Source organism: Gallus gallus, chromosome 4, assembly GCF_016699485.2.
Source record: "Gallus gallus isolate bGalGal1 chromosome 4, bGalGal1.mat.broiler.GRCg7b, whole genome shotgun sequence".
Taxonomy (NCBI): domain Eukaryota; kingdom Metazoa; phylum Chordata; class Aves; order Galliformes; family Phasianidae; genus Gallus; species Gallus gallus.
The window spans coordinates 81,096,095-81,110,094 of NC_052535.1; positions in this window are offsets into that span (position 1 = coordinate 81,096,095).

Consider the following 14,000-nt stretch of genomic DNA (forward strand, 5'->3'; position numbering starts at 1 on the left):
GACCCTGCCCAGATGTGAATGTTTGTGTAAACATAATGTGCCACCATAAACATTAAATACCAGTGCACATGTGCTATACATTTTAGTGTCTTTTGCAGATAGATGTGAGACATACCTGCCTCTTAATGTTGCCCTTCTTGACATAGGCTTCCTTGATGAGCATTCATAAGTGCTAAGGGAAATACACAGCTGCAAATAATGATGGAGCAGACCAGGGTCAATGATAAGGATTCAGAGTGTTGGTGTCGATTTAACAGATGTGTGTTCTTATCTTGCCTATTTAATAACAATTCGCTATTGAAACATAACTGATCTTAAAGTGAATAAGTACTTTGCATAGCAAAGTAGGCAAGCTACAAGTATCCTGCAAGGAAATACAAGTGCATCATGGGTTTTGTTTCTTTTTTTTTTCCTCTCGATCTTTAATCATGAGCAACTTAGTCAGATGTTCTGGTTCATACTACTTATACTTGAGCAGTTCCAGCAGGTGCAAATCTTGGCTCACTCACCTTAATTAGAGCTAGGTTACAAGGAAAGAGTTTACAAGTAAGGCCTTTCTGAAACACCTGTGAAAATGCCATTAATCTTGTACAAACATTTATTGCTTATTATAATGAGTTTACCTACTTGCCTGTATTATTTTCTTCAAATAAAGTCACTGACAAGTTAGTAATCTTGTTCCTTCTGGTTCTTTGATCACTTTGTATTAAGGCTTTTGGACAGAGGCACTGGCTCTGAAAAATGGAGTGAGACAAACAACAGCTATTTTATTGGTACTTGTTTTCTGTATTTCTTTGTTCTAATGGAATTTTTAAAATGGATGGATAAAATGTTCAGAGCTTTCCCTATCAGTGAAGGTCTGCTAATTTGTCATCAAAGAAACATGTAGTGAATGACAGGGTGGGAGAGGTAGGATTCCCTTCTTATCTGTAACAGTAACTTATCCTTAAAAGTGTCCTTGGTATTAGCTAATCTAGTTTAATGAGTAAAAATACAAAGAAATTATGTTAAGAATACAGAATCATAAGCAGATTCTGTTGGAAGAAATCTTAACGATTGTCTAGTTCCAACTCCCTGCCATGGCCAGGAACACCTTCCAGTAGATCAGGTTGCCCAAAGCCCTGTCCAACATGCTTTAATGAAGAGCTGTGTTTCTAAAAGAGTAAAGGGGCTATTTCTCACGTGTGGGAGTTCTACAGAACTACTTTGTAGATCTGTAACATGGACAGCTCCTTCCTTGATGGGCTCATTTATGATTTTTAAATATTCCAGTGGTGACTCTATACTTACATGTTTACACAGGTCCTGTGTTAGTGTATTACTGCCAGCATCTTTCAGGAAGCATTTGCAGCAAATTCAGCAGTCCAGCAGAGCAGCCTCCAGGTAAACAGTCATTCACCTCAGCTGATAGTTTGTCTTTCATTTAAATCAAATGGTTTTGGGCAGAAGGCCTGAGCAGTCTGTCCTCCCTCCTGCAGAGCATACGCTGCTGCTTGCTCCAGAGACAGCCTCAATAACAGGACCACACTGATGCGCTCTGCTAAACTCATAGCTTATTCAGCTCCACACAGAAAACAAGCCTGTAATTAAATTGTTCAAAATTTGAAGATCAGTGTGTTTTGCCTTCCCTTCAGACCTAATTACTTGCCAAAACACTCTGTGCGCAGGGTGGGAATTAATATTAATTAGGAATCGTCTTGAACTGCAGATTACAGCCATTATAGGCAGAGGAAATGATTATGAAATTTATGCAACTCACATCTTTAAAAAAAAATATAATTACAACAACAAAGCCCTGTCTCAGTATACATAAAGAGGCCAGATACAGACATTTGTTCCAGGTTAATGTCAGCCTAAATTGATTACATTCCACAGGATTCATCCCGGTTTATACCGCAGCAAGTGACAGGAGAGGAAAGCCCTTTGTGTTCTTCCATGTAGTGATGGACTGGCTGATAATGTTGCCCATGGTGATTTTTCAGCAGCTGGGGGGAATTTTGAAAACGGTCTTGGCTGTTCTGGCATGCAGTCAGATGTGCTTTTGGTATCAACAGCTCCTTTTTCTCAAGGTGTGCCTAGATGCTCCACATATCCCTTCTAAGACAGGAGGCAGCGTTGGGCCAATAGCACCCTGCTAAGTGCCATCTGAAGAGCATGTTTAGGGCAGTTTTCTGGTCCCAAAGCAGAAGGAGAGTGCTTGGTGCAGTGCTGTGTGCTGGCGAGCTCAGCCTGGATAATGTTGGCTAGGGGAATGTGCAAGTCCAGGATTTCGCTCTGTAGGGAGAAAGCATTTCTGGACAACAGAGCAGCAGGTGGTATTCTTCCTTAGTGTAATGCTATAGGTCAATAACCTAGACTGTTTTCAGAAGATCTAAACATATTACAATTTGCTATTGACTAAGTCAGAAGGAGGCCTTCGGAGACACCTAATTATGTGGAAATGGCAGGCTCAGGAAATACAATTGAATTTTGGGAGAATATGAGACACAAGTGGAAATGTCAGTTGACTGTCTTTTGTTTAGTAACTCCCAGAAGAGAACAAGATGATAGTGTGTGCAATGACTTGTCCAGTGTTGGATGCTGTCCCTTAACAGTTCGTGCTAACAACAGAAGATATTTTTAATTAAGGCTTTCCGATAACAGTATCAATGACTGCCAAGAATGCTTAATAGGCCTTATGTATATGAAAAAGAAGTAATCTCTTTTCTGGTTTCTTGTAGATTGTATGATTAAAAAAAAAAATCTTTAAACAATCAGCAGCTGACAAAATATATACTGGGTTGCCAGCTTCCATTTTACCTTTGAGACTTAAAGAAATGGAATTTCATGAGCAAACTAAAAGATCAGATTCTGTGATGGGAAGTATGGAAAATCTTCTGAAGGCCAATATTAATGGTATTGCACTTCTTTTTTTTTTATTTTTTAAGCAAGTTGAGTATAAATATTAAAAATATTGAATTGGAATACAAAAAGCATCAGTTCCTGCACTTAAGGTTCTTAACTCTTAGAAAAGTGGCAATGTTTGTTTCCATATGCTAATGATATATGTCTGTCTGTTTATGAATTGGTTGCTACTGAAATGAACAACATGTACACATATATTACAACAAAAGTGGCAATCTGACTCTTACTTTTAATGGCAAATGCAAAACACATTTCCTTTTTTTTTTTTTAATATAGTGCTTCTTGTTGCATGTATTGCTGCACTGTTCTAGGTATACTGTCTTTAATTACTGTAACTCAAGTGCTTCTTGTTGGTCACCAATATGCAAAGATCTGTATCCAGTGTTAATAGGAATAAGACAAAATATTTCTACAACAGCCATGATGAGACAACTAAGTGTACAGGTGTATGTGTTTCAAGAAAACAACAGTGAATTTTACTTAGATGTGCCCCACTATTTGATTTTGAAAGTCACTGGGAAGACTCTGAATGAACAAAACAGTGAAAATGTCAGCAGCTGGTTCTTTACTTGACAAATTCAATAATGAATACAATGAAGAAAATAGAATGATATTTGAATATCTTCAGTATTTGATCTTGATAAAAAGTGGTGAAGCAAACACTTTTGTTACAAGTTTGCACTACTCAGGGTTGAAAATTCTATGCTGTTTGTAGAATTAAATTATAAAATATGAAGTTTCAGCGGAATGAATATTGACCAATGAAGAAAGTAATGTATTTCTAACATGAATAAATCTAATCAATGCTATAGAGGAATCTTACAATCATCAACCTCCTTTACATGAAGCTGTGAGTTATCACAAAATAAAGTATCTCAAAATTGGCAGCAGATATAAATAAGCTGTTCCAGGAAATTTGATGTATCTTGGGCTAAAAAATATTATTCTTGCATGAATTTTTAAAATGAAGGCTAAAAAAAGAACAATAATGTGAATGCACTGGGAAACTATTTTAAAATATATTGAAGGTAGAAACCAGCAAGACTTATGAGACATTTTCATTCAAAATACCTATTCCTATAGTACTGAATTATTGGCATTATAATGTTTCCTGCAAACTACAGTACACCCCTTTATGGCTTCATTTACTGAAAATGTTTTAAATTTGGAATCATTGGAACAAAGACTTTTTTAAATAATCTGGAGAGTTTATGTCTTAGGAGAAATAAAAAAAATATGGCATAGGAGACAAAATGTTCCAGTTATGATGATGTAATGCAGAATGTTTAATAATAAGAGAGATTTTCCTACTGTGAACATACATATTTAATCTGATGCTCACCATCCAACCACCTTAATCAAAGAATATGATTTTTTATTCATCTGTAATCATACAATATTTTGAGTCTCAGCTGACTTCAGTAAAAAAACAGTTACCTTACTAATGGCAAGTACTTATTTTATACACTTGTGTTACATTTTTGAATGTTGATTTCATAAGACATTTTGAGATTTCTCAGTTGTTTTCATTCTCAAATGGGACCAGACAAAAAGGATTGTTTTAGTTGTCTAAACCTAGGTGCCATAATGTCCAGGTACTGTTCCAGCACTATCTTTAGGCTGTTGCCACAATTTAGGCAAACAAATCAAGCCTTTGTGCATCTTCTTTGAAATAATCAAATGTATTTGTTTCAGTCATAGAATATGATAATGTTTTATTTTAAAGATTTCCCATAGAAAAAAAAAAAACAAAAAATTATGGGAGCAAAAATAGTCTGATGTTGTGGATTTTCTATCAGAAGTACTTAAACTCTCTCCTATAAGAAAGAAGGAAGCCGACTCTTTGCAGGATAGGACAAGGGGAAATGGTTTCAAACTAAAAGAGGAGAGGTTTAGGTCGGATATAAGGCATAGGTTTTATATACGGGCAGTGAAGGACTGGCACAGGTTGGCCAGAGAGGTGATGGATGCTCTGTCTCTGGAGATTTTCATGGCCAGGCTGGATCAGTCTGGGAGCACTTGATGGAGCTGTAGGTGTCCCTGTTCATTGCAGGGGAGTTGGACTAGATGGCCTTTAAAGGACTCTTCGAACTCAAACAATTCTATGATTCTATGATCTAATGATGGTGAGATATCAACAGAAATTACCATCAGTGATGGTTCTTTTTCTAGCTTGTGTTTCAACGTTGTGAGGTATCTGCTTGACATGCTGGCAGAGACTTTCCAGATAGGCTTTTAAAATATTTTTACAATTTGGCAGTTAAAATGGGATGACGTATATTCATTGCCTCAGAAATGATAGCTATCTCAGCAGGTATTGCTCTGGAAATAAGCATGATTTTGTCTTCACACCTAAAATGGTAGGATTGGCATTCCATCAAGATCTAAATCATTGTTAATTTTTTTGATAATAATTTGATTTTTAAATAATAATACCACAGTAATGCATATTAAAGTGAACATCTTAATCTACAAAAGCAATCATGAAAGATTTTTTTACTTCCTCTGTACACTGTATTCTTAAAATGGTGTATGAAAGCTGTTTTTGCCATACACTGGATACACTGAAAAAATTATGCTTGCAATAAGTTTGCTGGCCAGCAACTTGAAGTAGAAACAGTATTTACATAGATGTCCACTTTGCCAATTCCTTGTATTACTGTTGTCCAGATTCTCCCCTGAAAGTACTTTTACTTAATCATGTGGAAGGTGTAAAGATGAATAAATATATAATGAAAATTGTATTTAAGATTTCAACATATCTCAGTTAATTCTATTCCAGTGTTTCTCTGATGAGTGTGCTAACATTATTTAGTGAGAAGTGAGATGTATTAAACTAAATTATTTCTCCTCATATACGTTGGATTTTTTTTCTGCATAAAAGAGGACTAGAGATTTTACTGTTCTCCAGTCTACAAAGATTTATTAAGTAATATTTTTATGATAGGAAAAATCAAGGAAGGTATTAAGAGGCAGTGAAATTTTACATTTTATCCTTCTCAGCGGTCCAGCATTAAACATACAATTAAAGAGAATAATTCTAGCAAAGAGTTCCAGTAAAAGAAAAGTTTAATGGGTTTCATCAATAGAAGTACTACAACTGCAAACCAAATATATTACATCTGGCAGATGATAAAGGGAGCAATCAATTCCTCCCTCATTGAAGAACTGTTCTTTATTCATCTTGCACTCTTTCACCACTGCACATTTTTACCACATTTGATTTATTGCTGCAATTCCCACCATGAACAAACTTTTCCCCTGCTGCACCACTGAATGGTTCCAGCTGTGGCAGCCGTCGTGTTGGTGTAGGATGCACATCTATGGCAGATCATGCACGTCTGTGTCTCTCTTTCCACAGCAAGGCTGACCTCTGTTCTCAAAGTATCCGACTAGCATTTCCCTGAGAGGAAAATCAATGAATTGCCTGAGAAAAGCCTTCTGTGGGCTTCCTTTGGGCTGCATTGCCATAGTTATGACTATTAAAGTCAATGAGACACATTTAGAACAGGCCTTTGCAATCTTATACTTCTATGACAGACCATAGATACCTTAAAACTCTTTTGCCTGAAAACATTTTCAGGTGAATTAGAAAGGAATGAACAAGAACTGGGGCTCAGGCACATCCCTTCATTTTAGGAAAAGAAAAATCCTTAAGTGCTACACGTAAAAACCAGAGATATAAACCTCAACCCAACACTGCAGACAACTGCAGTTCTCCTCTCTGTTCATAAGACACAGTCTTTTACGTGTATATAAAGGGAATAGGATTTGTCAGGGCAGAGATGAACAATTCAGGGGCTTAGAGAAAGGCCGCTTTCTACTTCTAAGAAAAACTTACGCAAGGTGTGATAAAGAATGTCAGGATCAACATCATAAGATGTTAGTAGTCTCATGTGAAAGGCAGTTAGGAATGTTAGAGGGTTATCTGCTAGCCTGCAGTCAATAGAACGTAATTTTTCAGCTAATGATGGGAATCTTGACACGTTACAGGAAGTTGCTTTAACAACTTTGACATGGGAAAAAATAAGGTTTCACGAACATGGGTCAGATGATCAAACAGACCAAATGCAGGAGAAGAGCCTGCTGTAAGAGGGCACTGCTGTCCATGGCACTGCATGGTGCCTGAAGTGCTTCAAGAAGGGAATGGGTAATAATAAGGATAGGCAGTGAGATGTTTTAAGAATTAATTGCATTCTCAGTATGTTTGATTGGGATGTCAAAGTAGCTCTTTCTTTCTTTAGCTATAAAGGATTCCAGAATAACAGTATTTGTAAAACAGTTACTTTATCAGTGGATTAGAAAAGAGACTGCCTGAAGGCCCAAAGATGATAAATATTCCTCTTTTCTTGCGATAGAAAATTTGATTGGGGAAGATCAATAGTTGTTTTGCCAGCAGTAAAGACCTTCCAGTCATTTCATGAGTATGAGAGATTTACTTAGTAATTATCGCTTTTCTCTGTTATCAGCTGTAATTCATAACACTATGGGATTCAGCTTTTACACAGACATTTCCATTCCCTTTCAATCTGCCTCTTTTCAATTCTTTTCCTTATTTGTTTACTAAATGATTTAGTTAGATGTCAATTGAGAGTCAGATGGAATGCTTTCCTGATGGTGCATTTTTCAGTTCATTCAATTTGGCTATTTAAAACGTTATTTCATTTCAGCTTTAGATCTTAGATCTGTTAAAATTGAGATTAGCATTTTCTGCAGCATCATAAAATGTCTTTTTGTTTTCTTAATCATTTTAGCAGTTGGGCTCAGGAAGTTCTTAACAAATGTTAATCTCACGTTTAGCATTTGGCTTTCATAAATGAGTTTAGATGCAACAAAGAAGCAGGCAAACAAACTTCTCAGCAAGATCCAAGGAATCTGTGGTGTGTCATTGTATGTCCAGCACAGGGAGCCTACAACACAGTCAGGAATCATCAAGAGGCACGTAAAAAACAGGACAGATCTTCTAAAAAGTTATACTACTTTTTTCAGGTTACAGCATTTCCTTCAAATCTACTGTGAAAAGGACAGAGCAGTGAAAGAGGGAAAAGATGATGAGAATGCAGAATGCAATGTTTGGGTTTTCAAAAGTGAACTAGAGGTAATCTGATTGATTAGGAGACCAGAAAGAAAAGCTGTAGTGGAAAAAAGTAGAGGGAAGGAGAAATGGATGATGAAAACAATTCTATCAAGAATAAAACTATGCACACCAATACACCACACACCTGCACACCCAACTCTTTGGGAAGTTAAATAACTTCAATTATAAAAGTGCTTGGAGAAAATAATAGTTAATTTAAAAAAAAAAAAAAACCACCAAAGAAAATACAAAACAAACGAAAAAGCCAGCAGCAGCCATTGCAGTCACTGCTACAGCAAAAGCCTGCTGGTCCTTTTGTTCCCTATGCTCTTCTCTGGGTTCACTCTGAGTGCAAACACTTTAATTCTGCTCCAAATATAAGTGCTGAGAAAAGCTGAAATGCAAGTGGGAGATAAGCACAGCAAGCAACTGCAATGCATGTACCGTACAGCCAGGGCTACCACAGCATCCAACCTCCTCATCACACCAGTGATAAATAAAGGAGAAAGTTCATTACTTTTGAGAAACAGCTGTAGTTTAATATTTGCAAAGAAGGTCCCATTTAAATATCTGTTGCTTAATTTGTGGTGATTTTACCTAGAAGTCTTACAAAAAGCTCACAGAAATTAAAGTTATCCTTTTTATTTCACTGGGTAGCAATAGTGTAGCTCCTTGACCGTAACATGTGATAGAGGTACCTCTCTTGTTTTTTCTAAATTACAAAGATTTCTTAATGTGCTCTAATAATCTTAGCTTCCCTTTAACTATTGCTTATAGAAGTCTGTGGTTCCCAAATAAAAACAAAGGCATGAAAGTGTTTGTGACTGTGATAAATGATGCATTCACCCTTCTGATGTAGTATCAGTCTGGTCATGTAGCAGAAGCGCTGTGGCAATTATGCTTAGTTGTCCAGAATGAGATTTGGAGAAACAGATTTGCTCAGATGTTAAAAAGTGCACTTTGAGTACAAAGAATACGTTGGTCACATCTTTGTCTGTTATTTAAGGAAGGAGTTAATCTTGTTTCCGGTTTAGTCTATAAGGAAATGTAATTCTAAAAGTTAAAATGTGCATTTCTTTCAAGTTCTTAAATATATGCCTATCAGATAGTACTATTTGTACAGAAGAAAACAAGGAGGGAATTGGCATGTAAAACTCCAACCCCCCAGTGCAGTCTGTTTGGTCTAGGCAGGAGATGAAGACCATCAGCCACATCCGTGTGATCTGTGGCAGATGACAACATACTAACTCTGCCCAGTGTCTGGAGGCTATCTCCTGTTTAAAGGCATTTAGATAAACTTCTCATTGACTCAATCAATAAGTCTCAGTAGACTGGTGCTAGCTCATGACTTCTGGCTCACACATCATCACTCCATGACTTCAACATGTGGTTCAATATAGGATACAAATTTCTAGAAGCAACTCAGCAAAAGGATTTTTACTGATGATCTTAACATTCCTTATATCCTCAACCAGATGGCATCCCCCCCAGTAAATCTCACTGAGGTTTATGGACAAAATTTTAAGATTGATTCTCCTTGGCAGCTCATATAGTCTGATATAAATGCTTTTGTAGTTTTTATCACCTGAGCAGGGTGTCAGGAAGCACATTTTATCCAATAAATTCTAGCCCAAATTGATTTGTACTACAAGAAAATATGAGCCAAGGTCTGTAAATGTCTAATATTGAAGTTTTTAATATATTATTTTTTCACAAGTCATTTGGAGTTTGAGCTGAGTGAAATCTTTTTGGCTTCACAAAGTCCTGGATTAGTTTGGCAACTTTGAAACTGGTCTTGAATTTCAATCTGTTAATTTAATATAAATCAAAGTGTCAGGTACCAATTAATCTTGATTAGCAAATAATTCATCCATCAATTCCACTATCTTGTCTCTCATTTTTGAGAGAGACTGAAAGTTTGTTTTCCTTTTTATGTGCTAAGAGAACCAGCTCTTACTGCTGTTGAGCAAGTGAAGATGTAAAATAACAATATGAATGCAGCAGAACATCCTGAGCATGAGAATGTCTCTGTACATCTTCATTTTAAAAACTTGTCTTCCTCTAAGCATTTTTATATGCTTGAATATTTCTGTGCAATTCAGCATAAAAACTGTTCTGCATAAAGTTATTCTCATGTGTATTTGCATGATCAAGGCCATGGAGAATAACCCAAATCAGTGCATCATTTTTAATTATGCTCTACTACATAAATAAGCTCTCACTAGTCATCATTAATTTTTGATGAAGTAAAATATTACTTAAAGTAAAAACCTCGACTACCCTTGTTGCTCTGGAGTTGTTTTTTCAATTAAGGAAATATTTGAACCATTAAAGTGAATGCTAAGTATGATATGGGTATTATGGATGCACACTATTACATTCCAAAATACTTGCAGAAAATGAAAGCTTCCTTTCAACTTTAATGGTGTAACAAATGTATTACCATCTTAGAAAACTTACTTAAAATTGACTATAAATGTCCTTCAAATGTAAAGTAGATTATTTTTTTTCAGCAGTGAAAATTCAAGTATGTATTTCAAACTGATGATATTGTATGTGCTCTTCTGTATAAATAAAGCCATGCTCCAGTCCTCTGATTAAACAGCCACATCCCTAAACACATATGCACATAATTCAGCTGTGACAAAAAGGCACTTTCTTTCATATCCAGATCTCTTTCTTTCTAGTGTGAAGGAGAAGCATTATCCCATATCCTCGAGATACATTAAACTATGCTGCTGGGTATCCTAATGTGTACACACATACATTTTATATATATATATATATGTATATATTTGATTAAATGTATCTATTGCCCTGCACTTCTTTATTGAACTGCTCTTTTATTTGAGGGCAAAATGAGCAGACCCATTCCCACTCGCATGGGAAGCTCAGAGCAGTTAGAAGGAACCTCCCAGTACCCATTACAATTTAACTCCTCTTTCTTTATATTTTTTCATAGCTTTTTTGGCCTGATCAAGCTACTATCAGAATTGAAGTACTTGATTACATCCCTTACTAAAAAGACCTCAAAAGAGCAGCTTTGTGATTTACCTGATTTAAGCTATATAGTATCATAGACTGGTGAAGGTTGGAAGGAACTTCTGGATTTCATGTACTTCAGCCTCCTGCTGAAAGCAAAACCATCTTCAAAGATGGACTGAGTTGCTCTGAGTCCTGTCCAACTAAGTTTTAAAAGTCTCCAAGGATGGAAATTCCACCTGGCTGTTAAAAGTCTACAGATAAAAAGAACACAACTTTTTAAAGATAAACATAATTTATTAGACCAGCAGATACAGCTGAACTAAACAGGAAAATTTTCAAATGTAAGTCTCTTTAGAATTTAGTGAATAAATTGGCATTTAGAGTTGATCCAGTGCTGATAATGACATCAAAGCCATCATTAGCAACAGCCATAAGCATTAAAGCTGACTGTTGCCTTGAAATTAAAATTAACATTTCGAGGATCAAAGCAAGGTGCTGCAGAAAGCAATGCTGTGTATCATGCTCAGACCTGGAGGAGTGTAGTATGCAACCAAAAGGAGATTCACGAATGGCTTTTGAAACGAGCGAGGGCTGCAGTTTCAGTACTGAAGGACTGCAGTCCTTTGGTCACTATCAGATTTCCTCCAAGTGCTGTAAGTCTTCAGTATCCCTCCTTGGCACTCTTCTGTCAGTGAAGACTGTTAGTTGTCATCATATAAAGGTTCACAGCCCAAAGGAAATTTCTTTGGAAAACTAACTGAATAATGGTCTGTTCTGTATGAGCAATCCTGTGTGGAGCCAGAAGTTCAACTCAGTTATCCTAATGAGTCCCTTCCAATTCAGGATGTTCCATGTACATGCAAACGATCTACATTCTACAGGGATCTACATTCGCTGCAGTACTCTAAATAGCCTTGATCTACAAGTGATCAAGTGATTGTTCCTTAATTTTCCAGTTTTAATGCACTGTTTTGCAGCACTGCTGTAATACAGTAATGTAATAAGGTATGCTGGGACTCTACAGAATTTAGGATGTAGTAAGTATTATGGAGCCTTGCAGACTTTCTGAACTCCGCTCAATCTATAATCAGGCTGTCTTGCTAAATTATTTCGCACAGGAAATGCTAAAATACTACATTTTAATCATAAATACCACTCATATGCTGTGAGTTCTAAATCTGGTTTTTTCTCTTTGAGAAAGAGAAGTTGCTGGTTTACGGAAGAAGGATTAGGAAAAATTAATCACAGAATCATTAAGATTGGAAAAGACTTCTAACATCATCTAGTCCAACCATCAGCCCATCCCCACCATGTCCACTAACCATTTCCCTCAGTGCCACATCTTCACAGTTCCTGAATGTCTCCAGGGATGGTGACTCCACCACCTCCCTGGGCAGCCTGGATTCTTCCAGTGCCTCACCACTCTTTCTGAGAAGAATTTTTTCCTAATATCCAACCTGAGTTATTCAGGTGAGAAAGGTAAACAGGTCTGTAGCCATGGTTTTATACAGCACTTGGGAAAATTCTGACAAACTGGAAATGATGTAACAGAGCCATTCAGATTGGGGAGCTCTGGAATTGGAAACAAGGCTTTAAATGAAAGAAATTTTCATTGAGACTTCTATGCATTAACTTGTATGCTCTATTAATACCACAGATTTGCGTAGCATATCTGTTCAAGTCTCTCAGACGCTATGATGGATCAAACTTTGCTACAGGATCATTATTTCATGAAATTCACTGATGACAAGGCATCAACCCACGTAACTGTAAAAAAAACGTGTTAATAACCATCTGCAGTTTCCAAGCCCCAGTGGTCCTTGGTGAAGATCCATTACTGGGAAATGAAATAAAATGCTTGTTGATAATCATTCAAAATCAAGCCTTCTTCACAGTATGTGTCAGTATATGTCCAAGGCAGTTTAATTGAGACTGAAAAAACTAGAAGATGTTTTTTAATATAACATGTATGCTGGAAAAATGATTTGGTTAGGGGGTCAGACAAGATGGAAACTCACTCTGGTTTAAGTGTTCAATTGCTTTGCAAAGGCAGTGGGATGTCTGATGTACTGTGGCTACTCAGGGTTGCAAAAGGTGTTTTATTGACAGGCCTCAAACTACAAGAATCACAATCAGGCTTGAGTGAAACAGGTTGCCCAAGGAGGTTGTGGATGCCCCATCCCTGGAGGCATTCAGGGCTAGGCTGGATGTGGCTCTGGGCAGCCTGGTCTGGTGGTTGGCGACCCTGCACATAGCAGGGGGGTCGAAACTTGATGATTATTGTGGTCCTTTTCAACTCAGGACATTCTATGATTCTATGATAACGTCTTTTGGGGGTGCAGTAAGGATAACACAACTGCCTTTTTCTCATGCTTTAACTTTTTGATTTATCTATCAGATTGCAGTGTACCTGAGCAAGCTGGATCAGGGCCCCAAGCTGTAAACTCTTCTGGACTTACTTTCATTATTTTCAGTATTTTCATATGCCCAGATAAGGGCTATTACCTTTAAAAATTAGTTTAATCTGATTAAGTGCTTGGAAGTCTGTGGGCTGGGCACTTCTAGTCAATGTGCAGAAACACTTGCTCTTGAGTTTTGATTCATCTCTTTCCAAAATAGACACATATATTTGGTCAGATAAATTTCCCTCCGTTGGCTAGAAGTTGGGCTTTAGGATGACTCGGACACAGGGGTTTATGTCACAAGTGTCTTAATTTAAAAGAACTGAATCCCCCTAAGTGTTTAAATTGTTATGCACATATCAGTACAAATGAGAGCTGATTTGAATCATGAATGAACAGTCTAAATCAGAACTAGATGTCCGTGGTATTCTTCTAGTGTCAAACCAGTATATGTAAGATCAAACTCAGGCTGATACTGTCTAACCTGAGCTAAGACACTTAAGAAAGCATGAAAAGAACTTAACATCTAAGAAAATTCAGGGTTAAAGCTTCTGACTGTGAAATAAAGACAAACTGATAAGTTCCTTTCAAAATATATTCTAGGCCATGTCTCAGGTAGAAAAAAAGATGGC